Source organism: Anabrus simplex, chromosome 1 (assembly GCF_040414725.1).
Source record: "Anabrus simplex isolate iqAnaSimp1 chromosome 1, ASM4041472v1, whole genome shotgun sequence".
Lineage (NCBI taxonomy): Eukaryota > Metazoa > Arthropoda > Insecta > Orthoptera > Tettigoniidae > Anabrus > Anabrus simplex.
The window spans coordinates 688923941-688938100 of NC_090265.1; the positions used below are offsets into that span (position 1 = coordinate 688923941).

The following is a 14160-nucleotide window of genomic DNA, read 5'->3' on the forward strand; positions in this document are numbered from 1 at the left end:
TGACCGGGCAAAATTATTTCGCTCCATGCCCAGCTGGCAGTCAGCCAGTACCGGCCGCCAGCCTGCTAAGAATAGTAGATAGTGCATTATGACAGGTGCAAGTGGAGTTCAGAAACATCTGCAAGAAGAACCGTTTGATTTATTACACTGTGACAATTCGGACAGTGATGTGTCATCTGATAGTGAGACTAATGTTGAAATCTCAGGAGACAGCGAGTGCAATGGTGAAAGCGACTCAAGTGAACGTGACAGTAAAACTAGCGGTGATATTTAGCTCAGTGTATGGAGAAAGGTAGGATCTGAATGGCCGAAATTTACATTTATGGTGCAACCTGGACTAAATGTACATTTTATTTTTTTTATTTTGCTATTTGCTTTGCGTCGCACCGACACATATGTCTTACATAAATGGTCCGTTATTGGACATTAAAAATTTTCCAGCTAACTCATTCCTGGTTGCCAGTGTTTCGCCCTCGTGTGCTAGGTTGGGCTCATCAGTTGGTACCTAGCACACCTACCAAGACGCTGGCTAGTGCATACCGTGGAGGCCACCGCGTAGGTTGCTTGGAGCCACCGGCAGTGCCAATGCACTATGAGAGACTATCTCTCTACCAAAAATTGATGCCTGTTTGGCCATCAGATTTACTCAATCGGGACAAATTTTCAGATTCCCCATGGGAATAAACTATATCACATATGTCTTATGGCGACGATGGGATAGGAAAGGACTAGGAAGTGGAAGGAAGCGGCCGTGGCCTTAATTAAGGTACAGCCCCGGCAGTTGCCTGGTGTGAAAATGGGAAACCACGGAAAACCATCTTCAGGGCTGCCGACAGTGGGGCTCGAACCCACTATCTCCCGATTACTGGATACTGGCCGCACTTAAGCGATTGCAGCTATCGAGCTCGGTGGACTAAATGTACAAATTGAAGACGTAAATAATTTGCTAGAATATTTTCAATTGTTTATCACTCCTGTATTAATGGAACTAATAAATAGGGAAACTAACCGGTACACTCAACAGCTTTTAGAAAGCACACCAACCTTGAAACTATGGTGGAAACAGTGAGCACAACGTTTGAAGCAGGGTGTAGTGGAACCAGCTGGAAGCGTGACCTTCAGCGAGCGCCTGGGAGTGAGGGAGAAGGAGCGAGTGCACAGAGAGAATTCCCTGCAGAAACAGGTGCTGGTTCGTGACGTGAAATGCTGGCCTGATGCCCGCAGTTCGAACAGGGCGTTCCACTGGGAAGAAAGTCACTGCACAAATACGAAATGTTGGCGATAGAATATCGTCCTAGTGAGCTGAGGAAGAATGAAGGTCTGTTGTATGGTGTACTAACTGTTCCTGTTGCCAGATTGTAGGCATGCCTAACTTGTTTCTCGTCACCAATATTGTTGATATGGCTTAATTAACTTTGACTTTTCCTCGTCGCTATAGAAGTATTGTTGATATGGCGGGTCTAATTGTTTCTCGTCGGCATATCGTCGATATGGCAGGACTAACTTTTACCTCGTCGCCATATTGTTGCTATGGCGGGCCTAACTTCTCCTCGTCGCCATATTGTTGTGTCGTATACAAGGAGCTTGATATACAAGGCACAACATAAAAGTTTATTACTTGGAAATTTTCATACAGTATGTACACAAAAAGAACGAAACTTTTCTTGATGTTTAATGTGCTGCACGCGTTCAATGATAACATAAATTAGTAGACTGAGGGTCTGACTATTATTTACAGTTATACACATTAATATTTCTATGTACATTGAGTTCTGTCTTGATCTAAGATAGGCTGCTCGGATGAATGAATGTCCGTGATAGTTGACTATCTGTAGTTGGTAGAATGACAAGTGGAACTTGTAGAAAATCTGTAGTAGCAGAATGCTAGTTAGGAGTTGTAGAAGTTGCAAGAAACTTGGGTAAAGTTCATGAATTGCAGACTGCTTGGATTGAAGTAGGAGAACTTGCAGGGAACTTGTGTTAAAATTCATGAGTAGCAGAATGCTAGGACAGGATGCACGGCAGCGATACGGGAGGCAGGATACATGAGGCAATGTCCTGAGGTGACACCTCCCGACCAGAGTTGGTCCATCTGTTCAGAACACTTATTTAAGAGGGTACCTCTGTGTCTGACATACGGTGTAGTCTGATCGCCGGACACTGTGGGAGTGCCTGGAGAGGCGGAACATTGCTCAATTTATAGCGCTGGCTGACGTCACAGACGATTACATCAGTGCACTGCAGTCCACCTTGCGGTCTCTCGAAACTTCAATGCTAGGCGGGCTGCGGAGCTTGCAGGCGGTGGAGGACACTAAGACGCCAACTCTATTACAGTATAGTTCTTGTGTCACCAGGTCTCACCAGGATTAGTTGATTCAAAAACTGGACAGGATCAAAATCAAAGCAGCATTTGTTTGGGGCAGTTTTTAACAAACAAAAATGTTACAACCTTTGGGTGGGGAAGAATTTAATAATAATAATAATAATGATGATAATAATAATAATAATAATAATAATAATAATAATAATAATAATAATAATAATAATAATATTTAATGCAGCCAGTGGCCGTACAATAATACAGTTATAGCCAAAAGGGTCAATATATAAAACCAACGTTTTTCCGATTCCCCGTCCTGAAGACTTATTTCGCCGTTTAGCCGGTGGACAGCTCTTCTCTAAAGTGGATCTCACAGTAGCTTCTCTACAGCTACCTTTAGACGAAGAATCCAAGCAGTGCCTCACACTGAATGCCCCTCTTGGACTTCTACCGCTCCAGCGCCTGGCTTTCGGTGTCTCTTCCTCCGCTGCGATTTTCCAGCAATATTTAGCACAGCATACCGCCTCCATTCCCGGTTGTGCTAATTACTTTGATGACATTCTTGTGACCGGCAAAGATCATCAACAGCACCTGAATAATCTGCGCATGCTCCTCACCAAATTGAAAGAAAATGGCCTACGTGCTAATCTCGTTAAGTGCACATTCTTTCAACCTCAAGTTCAATACCTAGGTCATATCACTGATAAGAATGGCATTCAACCTAGCGAACAGAACGTCTGTGCCAATGTCAACATGCCCGCACCGCAGAACATCAAACAGCTACAATCCTTCATCGGAAAAGCGAACTATTACAACAAGTTCATTCCACGCTTTGCTTCAGTAGCAGCTCATCTGAACGCCTTACGCAAGAGAGGTGCTAAATTTCATTGGTCTCAGCAATGTCAGCATGCCTGGCAGACCATCAACAAGGCCCTTGTCCACGCTGTCAAGCTTACTCATTTTCAGCCTAGCAAACTCCTCACTCTCGCCACGGACGCATCTGATTATGGACTCGGCGCCGTTCTTTCCCAGAAGGATCGTCACGGACAAGAACGTCCTATAGCCTTCGCTTCCAAGACACTCAACGAACATCAACGTCACTGCTCTCAGATAAAGAAGCCTTAGCTACTATATTTGGCATTCGCCGTTTCAACGAGTATCTATATGGCAACCATTTCCTCATAATCACTGATCACAAGCCTCTTGTTCACTTATTCCATCCTGGTAATAAGATCCCTGAACATTCTCTAAGGAAACTTCAGAGATGGTCAATATTTCTTTCTGACTACTCCTATCAGATTGCCTATCGTAGACAATCCCAGCATTGTAATGCTGATGCTCTCTCTAGCTTACCTTAGGTCCTGATACTACTTTCGATTCTCAAGAATCTGAATGTCTTCAGTTAGACATTGAGCTTGAAGACACAGTCTCCAGTGTTCCCATTGACGCTACTTGCATCGTCAAAGCGAGTGAAAAGGATAGTACACTAGCTACAGTTCGTACTTATATCCACAATGGTTGGCCTCTTCAACACAAGCTTCCTACGAGCCTTGCACCTTATCATCGTCTTCAGTATTGTCTCACAGTTCGTGCCGGAGTTATCCTATTAGAAACAGGCACCCTATTCCGAGTGGCTATCACACTTAGCCTGCGCAAACAAGTTCTCGACTTGTTACATGAAGGTCATTGGGGAATATCACGCACCAAGGAACTTGCCCGTCAACACTGTTATAGGCTCGGTATTGACGCCGACATAGAGAAACTCATCCGCCACTGTGACCCGTCAGGTACATCAGAACGCACCGTTGTCTGACCTCGCTCCATGGCCTCCTGCTACTTCTCCTTGGGAAAGCGTACACATAGACTTCGCTGGACCTTTTCTCAACTCTATGTGGCTCATAGGGATAGATTCTCTATCCAAGTTTCCTTACGTCGTAGAAATGCATTCTACTACTACAGAAGCTACCATTCGCGCACTTCAGAAGATTTTCACTACTGAAGGTTTACCTCAAGTGCTCATTTCAGACAATGGACCTCAATTTACTGCCACCAACTTCCAGAACTTCTGTACTCATAATGGCATTCGGCATATTCTGGCAACGCCTTTTCACCCACAATCTAATGGTGAAGCTGAACATTTTGTCCAGACTTTCAAGAAAAACGTGAAGAAAGCCGTATCTTCAGGTTTAACGAAGGATCAGGCATTGTTACAACTCCTACGAAGATATAGGACTATGCCTGGCACAGACAACCTCACTCCAGCTCACAAGCTCCATGGACGCCCTCATCGAACTTTGCTTTCTTTGTTGCAGCCTCTTCCTGCCCAGCCGCAGCGCTCGCAACCAAAGTTCAACGCCGCCAACGAAGTGTATGTCCGGACTTTCAAGTCCAATCCTCCCTGGATACCTAGTATCATCTAACGTAAATTGGGCCATCATCTCTATGACATCCAGACCGCCAAGAAACGCATCTGCCGGCACCAGGACCAGATCCGCCTCCGCTATCGTCCATCTCCTTCTGTTGGTTCCCTTGTCACACCTCAGAAATCCATCACAGAATGAGCTCTGGACCATATAATCACCATGGGTTCTTTTCAGGACGATTCTACGCTCCTTTGCCCAGACTAGGCTCCAGAGAACACAACAGACACGGCCGACTCTCCAGCAAAGCATCGCTGCCGTCTGTGACGTCAGCCAGCGCTATAAAATGAGCGTTGTTACCGCCTCTCCAGGCACTCCCAGTGTCCAGCGATCAGACTACACTGTATGTGTCAGACACGGAGGTACCCTCTTAAATAAGTGTTCTGAACAGGTGGACTAACTCTGGTCGGGAGATGTCACCTCAGGACATTGCCTCATGTATCCTGCCTCCCATATCGCTGCCGTGCATCCTGTCCTAGCATTCTGCTACTCATGAACTTTAACACAAGTTCCCTGCAAGTTCTCCGACTTCAATCCAAGCAGTCTGCAATTCATGAACTTTACCCAAGTTTCTTGCAACTTCTACAACTCCTAACTAGCATTCTGCTACTACAGATTTTCTACAAGTTCCACTTGTCATTCTACCAACTACAGATAGTCAACTATCACGGACATTCATTCATCGGAGCAGCCTATCTTATCAAGATAGAACTCAATGTACATAGAAATATTAATATGTATAACAGTAAATAACTGTCAGACCCTCAGTCTACTAATTTACGTTATCACTGAACGTGTGCAGTACATTAAACATCAAGACAAGTTTCGATCTTTTTGTGTACATAGGCTACTGTATGAAAATTTCCAAGTAATAAACTTTTATGTTGTGCCTTGTATATCAAGCTCCTTGTATACAACACTAAATACTCTCACAAACATATGAAGAGATCTGTAACCTTTATATTCAACATCTATAATCTGATTACCCCAATGAAAATCTCCTTATATACGTAAGTATTTACAGTGATCCCTGTGAGGTACCTTCACCCAATCAATGCAGTAATTAAAACCAAGAAGACTTTTCCTCATGGTGAAACTTACAACCTGACGTTTCACATCGTTTACCATCATACCACTGTCTCCTGCCCATCTCTCAACTTTCAGAAGACTGACACAGAGGCCATTTTCAAAAGACCTAGATTGTGTTGTGTGCACATCTATGGGCATATGATTGTTTTGTTAACACAACTATGTCATATGCTAAATGTCATACTGCATAGGGATCCAGGAACTAATATATCCCTGGATGGAATGAGCACTGCAATATGTTATATGAGAAATGTAGATAAACTTAAAACAGAGCTATTGCTCAACTGCTTCTGAATAAAAAATGACCAAAGGAAAAGAAAATGGCAAGATGCTGTTGTACATGTTGATTTCACTCTAACTTGAGTTGTAAGGCCTGGGAAATTTGTAGAAGCTGAAGAATACCTTGTATATCTGGATGCTGTACTGCAGCCCAAACTCTGTGTCTTATTGTATCCTTGATCTGTCACAAAAATAAATAATTAATAAATACTACGTATATGGAAAAACAGTGTTGTGAGCGTGAGTAAATTGTTAAGGAGTTTGTTTTGGAGTTGTGCATGTTTTGAAGAGGGAGTGATTGTCAAACTTTACGGCCTGCAATTTGGGCTACAAACAAAACTACGTAAGAGTCTCGTTATTCAGAGTTACATTGGCAACAGTAAAATAATAAGTGTTTAAAAAACATATGTATCTTTTTACACGAATTTTATATCCAAATCAATATTGTAATATCTCAATCTCTGGGCCACACTTAACTGATGACCAAAGTAACATATATTAATGTATATTAAAATGTATTTCCTCCCCTGCGAACCATGTGACCTTGCCGCGGTGGGGAGGCTTGCGTGTCCCAATGAAGCAGATAGCCGAGCCGCAGGTGCAACCATATCGGATGGGTATCTGTTGAGAGACCAGACTAACGAATGGTTCATCGAAAGAGGGGTAGCAGCCTTTCGGAAGTTGCAAGGGCGGCAGTCTGGATGATTGACTGATATGGTCTTGTAATAATACTCAACATGGCTTAGCTGTGTTGATATTGCTACACGGCTGAAAACAACGGGAAACTACAGCCGTAACTAACTCCCGAGGACAGGCAGCTCTCCCTGTATGAATGATGTACTGATGATGGCTTCCTCCCGGGTAAAATATTCCTGAAGTAAACTAGTCCCCCATTCGGATCTCCGGATGGGGACTACAAGAGAGGGGGCGATCATCAGGAAGATGGATACTGACATTCTGTGAGTCAGAGTGTGGAATGTTAGAAGTTTGAATCGTTGTGGTAGATTAGAGAATCTGAAAAGGGAGATGGATAGGCTAAAGTTAGATGTACTTGGTATAAGTGAAGTACATTGGTAGGAAGAACAGGATTTCTGGTCAGGCGACTACCGAATTATCAACACAAAATCAAACAGAGGAAATGCAGGCGTTGGTTTAATAATGAATAAGAAAATAGGGCAGCGGGTAAGCTACTATGACCAGCATAGTGAAAGAATTATTGTCGTCAAGATAGACACCAAACCAATGCCCACCACAATAGTGCAGGTCTATATGCCTACTAGCTCAGCGGATGATGAGGAAATCGAAAGAACATATGAAGAGATAGAAGATTTAATACAATATGTAAAAGGTGACGAGAATCTAATTGTGATGGGAAACTGGAATGCAATAGTAGGCCAAGGAAATGAAGGTAATACAGAAGGAGAATTTGGATTGGGGCAAAGGAACGAAAGAGGAAGTCGGCTGGTTGAATTCTGCACTGATCATAATTTAGTCCTTGCCAATACTTGGTTCAAACACCACATACAACGGCTTTATACGTGAACAAGACTTGGAGACACTGGAAGGTACCAGTAGACTTCATTATGATTAGGCAGAGATTCAGAAAACAGGTGTTGGATTGCAAAACATTCCCAGGAGCAGACGTGGACTCTGACCACAACTTGTTGGTCATGAAATGCCATCTGAAGTTGAAGAGATTGAAGAAGAGAAAGAATGTAAAAAGAATCTAGACAAGTTGAAAGAAAAGAGATGAGAGACTGTTTCAAGGAACATGTTGCAAACGGACTAAATGAAAAGGCTGAAGGAAACACAATAGAGGAAGAGTGGATAGTCATGAAAAATGAAGTCAGCAGGGCTGCTGAAGAAATGTTAGGAAGGAAGAATAGATCAACTAAGAATCAGTGGATAACTCAGGAGATACTAGACCTGATTGATGAACGACGAAAACACAAGAATGCTAGAAATGAAGAGGGCAGGAAAGAATACAGGCGATTAAAGAATGAAGTGGATAGGAAGTGCAAGGTAGCTAAGGAAAAATGGCTGAAGGCGAATTGCAAGGATGTTGAAAGTTGTATGGTCCTAGGAAAGGTAGATGCTGCACACAAGAAAATCAAGGAAACCTTTGAAGAAAGGAAATCTAGATGTTGAATATTAAGAGTTCAGATGGAAAGCCACTTCTAGGGAAAGAAGACAAAGCAGAAAGATGGCAGGAACATATCCAACAGTTGTATCAAGGTGAAGATGTAGATAATTTGGTTCTGGAACAAGAAGAGGCTGTTGATGCTGATGAAATGGGAGACCCAATTTTGAGGTCAGAGTTTGACAGAGCTGTGAGCGACCTAAATAGGAACAAGGCACCTGGAATTGATGACATTCCCTCTGAATTACTGACTGCCTTAGGAGAAACCAGCATGGCAGGGCGATTCCATTTAGTGTGTAAGATGTATGAGACAGGAGAAGTCCCACCTGATTTTCAGCAGAATGTTGTTATTACAATGCTAAAAAGAGAAAGATGTTCCACCTATTCAATACAATAATATTGTTGCACGAATTAATGTAGCAACACACTTAACATGTTAAGGGACCGGTTTCGACATATGTCCACGCCATCATCAGCCGACACAAAAATGGCGCTTTTCTTAATGGCGAAAAGTCAACACACTTTTCTTGACTTAAAAATAGAAGTTCATGTAGAGGTTCTTGAGCACTTCTGCTGTAGATGTTGAGGTTAAAAAAATGATGCGGTATAATTCACAATTGTTGTAATTCAAGGAATGAAATTTGTTGTTAGGTAACAAATTATATTTTGTTTTAGTAATTCAAAAGGTGGATACTGATATATATATATAAAAACTCTTAGAATATGAGATTATTAGTACTGATATGGATTTTATGAGCTCTAAGTAAAATAAAATAAATTAAAAATAAGAAATAGAAATGTGAAAATGGTAAAGTAATATTATGAGGCTCACTTTTATTTAGCCTTGTCATGAAGTACAAGAGGAAGTAAGAATCAAAAACTGAATATAGGTAGGGGAGTAGTTTAAGGTGGCTCGGGCGGGGGGGTGTTGTGGTAAGGGCAAGTAGCGCAAGATGGTGTTGTGTATTACGTGGAAGATTGATCGCCTACTTGTCAACTTGAAGCTTTTGAAAACTAAGATAAGGAAGTCAAAAAGAATGTTCGGTTTTTCAGACAAATCGTTACGGTTTTGGTTAGGATTAAAATATTGATCAAGTTGTATTAAACAATTTTTAGTGATGTCAAGAAGAGGGCCTTTATTTAGTGTACTGATAATTTCAATGCCTTGGTCTAACATAGTGAAATGATGTTTTACATCTTGCATGTGTTGCCCTATTGCTGAGAATTTATTGTATTTTATCGCGTTAACATGTTCTGAATATCTAATTTTGAAGCAGCGTCCAGTTTGTCCAATGTAAGAAGAATCACAGGTGTTGCATTTAAAACGGTATACGCCAGAATTTGAAAATATATTAATTCTGTTTATAGATTTGGAGTTGTATGGTCCTAGGAAAGGTAGATGCTGCATACAGGAAAATCAAGGAAACCTTTGAAGAAAGGAAATCTAGATGTATGAATATTAAGAGTTCAGATGGAAAGCCACTTCTAGGGAAAGAAGACAAAGCAGAAAGATGGCAGGAACATATCCAACAGTTGTATCAAGGTGAAGATGTAGATAATTTGGTTCTGGAACAAGAAGCTGTTGATGCTGATGAAATGCGAGACCTAATTTTGAGGTCAGATGGCTGCAGCGGATGTTTTATTGAATGAATACATACATACATACATACATTATCATTATAGACTGTTATGCCTTTCAGTGTTCAGTCTGCAAGCCTCTGTGAATTTACTAAACGTCGCCACAATCCTCGATTTGCAACTAGTATTGTGGCCTCATTTAGTTCTATACCTCTTATCTTTAAATCGTTAAAAACCGAGTCTAACCATCGTCGCCTTGGTCTACCTCTACTTCTCTTACCCTCCATAGCAGAGTCCATTATTCTCCTAGGTAACCTATCCTCCTCCATTCTCCTCACATGACTCCACCACCGAAGCCGGTTTATGCGTACAGCTACATCCATCGAGTTCATTCCTAAATTAGCCTTTATCTCCTTATTCCGAGTACCCTCCTGCCATTGTCCCCACCTGTCTGTACCAGCAATCATTCTTGCTACTTTCATGTCTGTTACTTCTAACTTATGAATAAGATATCCTGAGTCACCCAGCTTTCGCTCCCATAAAGCAAAGTTGGTCTGAAAACAGACCGATGTAAAGTTTTTTTCGTCTGGGAGCTCACTTACTTCTTACAGAATACTGTTGATTGCAGCTGCGAGCTCACTGCATTAGCTTTACGACACCTTGATTCAATCTCACTTACTATATTACCACCCTGGGAGAACACACAACCTAAATACTTGAAATTATCGACCTGTTCTAGCTTTGTATCACCAATCTGACATTCAATTCTGTTGAATTTCTTACCTACTGACATCAGTTTAGTCTTCGAGAGGCTAATTTTCATACCATACTCATTGCACCTATTTTCTAGTTCCCAGATATTAGACTGTAGGCTTTCAGCACAATCTGCCATTAGGACCAAATTGTCAGCATAGGCCATACTGCTTACTACATTTCCACCTAATTGAATCCCTCCCTACCATTTTATACCTTTCAGCAGATGATCCATGTAAACTACGAACATCAAAGGTGAAAGATTACAGCCTTGTCTAACCCCTGTAAGTACCCTGAACCAAGAACTCATTCTACCATCAATTCTCACTGAAGCCCAATTGTCAACATAAATGCCTTCAATTGCTTTTAATAATCTGCCTTTAATTCCATAGTCCCCCAGTATGGCAAACATCTTTTCCCTCGGTACCCTGTCATAAGCTTTCTCTAGATCTATAAAACATAAACACAACTGCCTATTCTTCTCGTAGTATTTTTCAATTACCTGGCGCATACTGAAAATCTGATCCTGACAGCCTCTCTGTGGTCTGAAACTACACTGGTTTTCATCCAGCTTCCTCTCAACGACTGATCGCACCCTCCCTTCCAAGATGCCAGTGAATACTTCGCCTAGTATACTAATCAATGAGATACCTCGATAGTTGTTGCAATCCTTCCTGTTCCCTTGCTTATAGATAGGTGCAATTACTGCTTTTGTCCAATCTGAACGTACCTTACAAATACTCCATGCTAATTTTACTACTCTATGAAGCCATTTCATCCCTGCCTTCCCACTATACTTCACCATTTCAGGTCTAATTTCATCTATTCCTGCTGCCTTGTGACAATGGAGTTTATTTACCATCCTTTCCACTTCCTCAAGCATAATTTCACCAACATCATTTTCCTCCTCCCCATTTGCTTGGCTGCTCACAACACCACCAGGATGATTTCCTTTTACATTGAGAAGATGTTGAAAATATTCCCTCCACCTCTCCAGTGATTCCCTGGGATCTATTATGAGTTCACCTGAATTACTCAAAACACTGTTCATTTCCTTTTTCCCTCCCTTCCTAAGATTCTTTATTACTGTCCAGAAAGATTTCCCTGCTGCTTGACCTAGCCTTTCCAGGTTATTACCAGAATCTTCCCATGACTCCTTTTTGGATTCAACAACTATTTGTTTCGCTCTGTTTCTTTCATCTACGTACAACTCTCTGTCTGCCTCGGCCCTTGTTTGGAGCCATTTTTGATAAGCCTTCTTTTTTCGTGTACAGGCTTCTCTCACTTCATCATTCCACCAAGATGTTCGCCTTTTCCCATCTTTACGCACAATTGTTCCTAGGCATTCCCTTGCTGTTTCTACTACAGCATCCCTGTATGCCACCCATTCACTTTCTATATCCTGAACCTGCTTACTGTCTACTGTTCGAAACTTTAATGAATAATCAATAAATTTAAACACCGGACAAATACAACGCTATCAAATGACAATCCTAAACCAACAGCTTACTCTACCTTCACTTTCAATGAAAACGTCTACTGCATTGCCAACATCTTCAAAAAACATAATTCCAAAATTTCCTTTCGAACTAACAATAGAAACGTGGATGTGATGTATAACTCCAAATCTATAAACAGAATTAATATATTTTCAAAATCTGGCACATACAGTTTTAAATGCAACACCTGCGATTCTTCTTACATTGGACAAACTGGATGCAGCTTCAAAATAATATATTCAGAACATGTTAACGCGATAAAATACAATAAATTCTCAGCAATAGGGCAACACATGCAAGACGTAAAACACCATTTCACTACGTTAGACCAAGACATGGAAATCATCAGTACCCTAAATCAAGGCCCTCTTCTTGACATCACTGAAAATTGTTTAATACAACTTGATCAATATTTTAATCCTAACCAAAACTGTAACGATTTGTCTGAACATTCTTTTTGACTTCCTTATCTTAGTTTTCAAAAGCTTCAAGTTGGCAAGTAGGCAAACAAACTTCCACGTAATAAACAACATCTTCTCGCGCTACTTGCCCATACAACACCCCCCTCCCCACCTTAAACTACTCCCCTTACTCACTTACCCTCTCCTATCCCCTACCTATATTCAATTTTCGATTCTTACTTCCTCTTGTACTTCATGACAAGGCTAAATAAAAGTGAGCCTCATAATATTACTTACCTTACCATTTTCACTTTTCTATTTCTTATTTTTAATTTATTTTATTTTCCTTAGATCTCATAAAATCCATATCAGTACTAATAGTCTCATATTCTAAGAGTTTTTATATATACCACTACCCACCTTTTGAAGTAGGCTACTAAAACAAAATATAATTTGTTACCTAACAACAAATTTTATTCCTTGAATAACAACAATTGTGAATTATACTGCATCATTTTTTTTAACCTCAAGATCTACAATAAGAGTGCTCAGGAACCTCTACATGAACTTCTATTTTTAATTCAAGAAAAGTGTCTTAAGTGTTACAACTGTGTTGACTTTTTGCCATTTTTGTGTTGGCTGAAGATGACATGGACATATGTCGAAACCGGTCCCGTAACATATTAAATATGTTGCCACATTAATTCGTGCAACAATATTATTGTACTGAATAGGTGGAACATTTTTCTATTTTTAGCGTTGTAGCCTAATTATTAGTTCAATACGGATCAGTGATGAAGTTTTTAACTTTAAAAGAATGTTGTTCTTCCAATTCCCAAGAAAGCCGGTGCTGACAGGTGTGAAAACTACCGCACCATTAGTTTAGTATCTTATGCCTACAAAATTTTAACACGTACTGTTTACAGAAGAATGGAAAAACAACTTGAAGCTGAGTTGGGGGAAGATCAATTTGGCTTCAGAAGAAATGTAGGAACACGTAAAGCTATCCTGACTTTACGTCTGATCTTAGAGGATCGAATCAAGAAGGATAAGCCCACGAATGTGGCATTCGTAGATCTAGAGAAGGCATTCGATAATGTTGATTGGACCAAGGTGATTGGTATCACATACCGAGAACGAATAATTATCTATAATCTGTATAAAATCAGTCTGCAGTGTTAAGAATCGAGGGCTTTGAAAAAGGAGCAGCAATCCACAAAGGAGTGAGGCAAGGCTGCAGTTAGTCCCCCTCCTTTTCAATGTTTACATAGAACAGGCAGTAAAGGAAATCAAAGAGGAATTTGGAAAAGGAATCACAATCCAAGGAGAGGATATCAAAACCTTGAGATTTGCCGATGATATTGTTATTTTATCTGAGACTGCAGAAGATCTCAAGAAGTGCTGAATGGTATGGACGAAGTCTTGGGTAAGGAGTACAAGATGAAAATAAATAAGTCCAAAATAAAAGTAATGGAGTACAGTCGAACGAAGGCAGGTGATGCAGGAAATATTAAATTAGGAAATGAAGTCTTAAAGGAAGTAGATGTATATTGTTACTTGGGTAGTAAAATAACTAACGATGGCAGAAGTAAGGAGGACATAAAATGCGGATTAGCACAAGCAAGGAAGAGCTTTCTTAAGAAAAGAAATTTACTCACTTCAAATATTGATAAAGGAACTA

General features: G+C 40.7%; 1 long non-coding RNA gene across 1 annotated transcript in view; it reads right to left on the reverse strand.

The window, feature by feature from the left end:
* The window catches only part of LOC137496956 (uncharacterized), a 65242-nt gene that overhangs the window by 50310 nt on the left and 772 nt on the right, over positions 1–14160 (reverse strand). The window lies entirely within an intron of this gene.